The following is a 5,224-nucleotide window of genomic DNA, read 5'->3' on the forward strand; positions in this document are numbered from 1 at the left end:
CTAAATCTTAAAAACAACTTTAAAGATCAATTATAATTTTTTATTGATAGGAATGACTATTTTAGTAACCAATAATTTTTTATTTTTCAAATTAATATCTAAATTAATCAACTAATAACTTTTTGTTACTATAATTGGTTATTAATGAAATTTTTTTTATAGTAATTTCAGAAAATTATCCCCTTTTAAATGTTAAACAATTTGTTGATTCTGTAAAGAGTCTAACAAGATAGTTATGTCTGTTTCTTTCGTTAATCCGTGTTTTTAAGTTTTCATCAACTATTTTCATATTATCAACTATTATAAATAGATAGAATATTGAAATACATATTATCAACAATAACAGGTGTTCTTTGATTTTTCATGGGGGTTGGTGAGCTACTATTTCTCGTTAATTATTATGAAAATAACATTACGATTATAAAATCAAAGTATCTAATAGATTTCTATGACTTATTTAAATACTGAATTCATAATATAATTATGTTATTTTAACAATAATAGTTTTACGATTAAATATTATATATGCAATAATGAAAGTAATCACTAAATATATGGTTATAGAGTATTTTTTTTTATTAATTGTCCACCTCATTCATTATGTGTAAATTCAAACAAATGTCACATTATGCTCAATAAAAATAAAGAGAAATTTTATGGGTCCTGTTGTATTTCTTAATATAATAGTGATAAACCTATTAATTTTTTTTTGTAAATAATAAATGGATAGAAATGTAAGTCACATTCTTTTGTTTGAGTAGATTATCGTTTGAGCTAGAATTTTTGTTTTTATTTCAGAAAAAAACATTTCTTTATTTTTCTTGAAAAAAACATACAATCAAAATAAATAAAAAATTGAGTTAAAAATTACTAAAAATTTAAACATAAAAATAAGAATAAATATTCAAATGTAAACTAAAAACACATTACAAATACCATTAAAATTTACACTACGAGTAATAATAAGTTTAAAAAAAAATCAGCAGACAATTATTCTGAAATATAAATTTACTATCGAATTTATATTTTCTTCTCATTTTATGAAAACGCTTTCTATTTTGTAAGATGAAAACACTCTCATTATTTGGTGGAAATTTTGAGAGCTAAATTAGAAGAAGAAGAAGAAGAAGAAGAAATCCTTGATTTCTTTTAAAATAAGAAAATCTCGAAGGTATTAACCATGTTAGGAAAAAAAATCCTGTCGACATAATAAATACAATAAACAAATTTTTTTAATAAAAAAACATGTTTATTAAATAATAAGTTATGTTTGATGCCTTTTAAGTCAAGTGTGATGTCACTATAAAATTAAAATAAAAGCTAAGGATGTGGTGAACATAAGAAACACATATTTTCACTCACTAATGTTTTTGTTTTTATCATTCAAGAAGCTCATGAGAAACACTAAAATATTCAATGTTTATTTTTCTTGGGTATGATTATTATAAGACTTATTGCTTATGTATAAAGTTAACACATAATATTATATAATTATTTTTTATTTATTTCTTATTATATATGTACACACACCAAAGCCATTTTATTATAAGACTTTTATTGCTTGAAGTTGTACACCAAGCCATCATCATGTTGGCAAAGAAAACATTTGAAGAGTATTTCTCAAAAGCTCTCAAATGCTAATATTGACCTAATCACAAGGCCAAAATAATTATTGTTTATCTTTTTTTAACCATAGTATCACCATTAACGTTTATTTTACAGCTATATAAATTTCTGTTAATAAATTAATAATTTCACAAGAAACTAGTATACATATACATATACATTTTACATAAATTAGGATATTTGATATTATTATATCAGTTATATTATGCGTGACTAAGTAACTTCTTAAAAATTTCACACTAAATAAAATTGTATTACAAAAATAATATATAACAAAATTCTCAAATTTATTATGCGTAGCTCATCTTATACATAAATAAGATTTACTTTATGTTATGATTAGTTAAGAATAAATAACTTTAATTGAATATTTATTGTTGGTATTTAGATGAAATAAATAATGGTTTTTATTTGTAATAACCAGATCTCCTAACTATTGTATTTAATGCCATTGATTTAAATTAAAAAAATACTAATAAAAACTATAATTAAATAAAAATTAAGGGCGATAAATGAACCGAAACATCTCATCTATGATTCATAATATGATACGTATATTCGATATGACATGTATCTGATACATCGATACAATAATTTTGAAAATAATAACACAAGACACATGATTTATTTATATTGAAAAATATACAGTTTTTTTTTTTAAAAAAAATATGAAAAATATATAATTATTTTTGTGTGAATCCAAATTAAAATCAAATAAAATAAATATTTTTAACATAAAAATGTATAAATTATTGTTATCACAAGTATTGGTAAAATATCTAAAAGAATCGGAAATAATATATATCAGGCAAATATACATGACACAAATTGAAATTAAAGTGTTAAGTGCATATCACCTCGTCAATTATCATGATACACAATGAATCGCATTTACCATCCCTTTCATTTATTACTGCCTCTATCTCATTGTATCTACGGTTTAAAATTTCACGCATAGTACAATAAACCAATCAATAAATAAAAAAATATTATTAAAACATCCTTACATTTCTTTTATATTTTACTTCTCATAATTCTTATGCAATCAAATCAATAATAATTACATGTTTTATACACCAAACATTACATATTTTATGAATATAACATATTAAAAATCATTCTCCTACCTAATTAACTTACAACGTGCTATGCATTCATAATAATTGAACAACACACTCTCTCAATAACAATCAATTTATAAAATTATAAAGAAAAAACTTAAATAAACATACAAGAAATAATAGTTAAAGTTAATCAGAGTACTACGGAGAGTGCTTACTCTACACTTTTCTTTTTTAACAAAGGAAAACAGACTTTATACATACATGAAGTTATCCTGTGAAAAAGGTACCCAAAAAAAGAACACTTTTGCAGTAATAAAGATAAAATAATTAGGAAACTGTGTTAGCCCTTGACCACTCTATATGCTTCCACTTAACTCCACCTTTAATCACCAATGATTTTCACGTGATATCTTTTAAAAAGAAAATATATATGTATCTATGCATGCAAATTATTCAACTAAAGAGACATATTATTCCTTTCTTGTAGTCACCACCTCCATCATATTTGTATATAAATTTTTCTCCCTTAAAGCTATGTCTCTTTATCATACCATCAATTTCATCACGTAGAGTTAAACATTCAATATTAAATAGAAACATTTCAACACAGAGAGATTGTTCGGAATCCAAGCGAGAGTCTAAGTCTCAAATTAGATAGAAATAAAAAGTTAAGCACTATTTAAAGATGAAGACTCATAAACTTATTGTCTTAAGATTTTGAGTTGAGAGTGGTATCACTGTCTTATGTGGTTAGATTCAGGTATTCTTGGTGTTGTATTTTATAGGAAACTTTTTGTCTCGACAAACCTAAGAAATACCCATTACCTTAAAGTTTTAGGTTGAAAATAGTGTCAATGTGTTATTTAGTTGAACTCTAGTTTTATTGGTGTTGTATCTCCCGATAAACCTCCTTCCCCAATAAACCTTCTCCCTCAAGTTTTATGTGGTTGAGAGTCAGCACCTCCATCATAAATGTATATAAAATTTTCTCCCTTAAAGCTATGTCTCTTTATGAGTTAAGCATTCAACATCGAAGAGAAGAATTTCAACAAAGAGATCCATATCAAATCATTTCCATCTAAATCTCAAAACACTATCTCTCTTTCCCTTTGCAGCCAAAATTTATTCAACTCATATAAAATTGATCATTTGCAATGCAATAATTAGAGAGAAAGAATAACCAATCCGAAATTAAAAAAGAAAAATATAACGAGTCGTTTTGTGTGGTATTCAAGTTTATGAAGTTTTTTAATTTATTGAATTGATTTTTTAAATTATATTACTTTTTTTCCTTTTACTTTGAGTGCTAATAATAATTAATATTTTTGTTGGAACTTTGATTATGGAAAGAAAAAGTTAAAATCTTTAATTTGATAGAAAGCACAGTTGTCGGAGATGTTCTTGATCCCTTCCAATAATACAATCTCATTCTTTATCAACTTTCGTTTAACTATTTCAAAGTTAATATCTTCACAACCCACTAATAAACAACTATTTGATAACTAATTATATTAATATTTCAATTATTTTTTCTTAATTTTTAATCTAAGGTATTCATATATATTATTTATATTATTAAAATGAATTTGTCAAGGATGTTTTCTTTGTAGATGTACCATATTACAAATTTTCTATATATTAAAGGGAAAAATATATATATACTAGGTATATGCAATCAACAAAATACATCAAGGTTTACCATATATCCACAAATGTTAAGTAAAAAAAAAAAACCCATTAAAGGTGAATTTAAGTACAAGCATAAAGTTTTTATAGAATCTTTGTGGATTTCACCTATGTTTCTTGAAAGATTTATAAAGATTCAATAACAATGAGATTTGAGTGAAATTTGTATAAGAGATAGATATCAATTTCACTAGTGTAATTTTCGGTTTTGAAATTGCCTTATATGCTTAGGTTTAATAAAAATGAAGCATATAAAAAAGTGATGATATTTTTGAAGATATTGTGAACTTATAGGTTTTGGTTGAGAGAATCAAAGCCTATTTACCTATACACTTTGATTGCTAAGGAACCGAAACTTATAAGTTTGTGAAAAATTCAAAATTGTTACTCTTTTTTAATTATTTTATCTAAACAAAAGGTATAGGTTTTGGTTGTCGAAGACTCAAAGCCTATACAAGCTATATGCTTTGGTTTCTTAGAAACTAAAGCCTATAAGTTCATCAAAATTTCAAAATTGTCATTCAGCGCAGAAGTTAGGCTTAGGTTATACAACTTATATGTTTTGGTTTCTAAGGAACCGAAGCCCTAAGGTTAAAGAAAATTTCAAAATTGCCACTGAGCCCAAAGCTTTTGGCTTAAGTTATTAGTAAAATTGAAGCCTATTAATTTTTAGGCTTTAATCTTCCTAATAACCGAAATCGGTCTGCCTATGATTAATTTTTAGGAAAGTTTCAGAGGCGCCAACTTCATTTCTATAGTTTTCTCCTTCCTTCCTCTGTTGCGAACCCACAACGCACACCTTCCATAGCCACTAAACGCCTTTGCTTCGCCTTCGTCCCTACACCATC

The sequence above is a fragment of the Vigna unguiculata genome, chromosome 10 (assembly GCF_004118075.2).
Source record: "Vigna unguiculata cultivar IT97K-499-35 chromosome 10, ASM411807v1, whole genome shotgun sequence".
Classification (NCBI taxonomy): domain Eukaryota; kingdom Viridiplantae; phylum Streptophyta; class Magnoliopsida; order Fabales; family Fabaceae; genus Vigna; species Vigna unguiculata.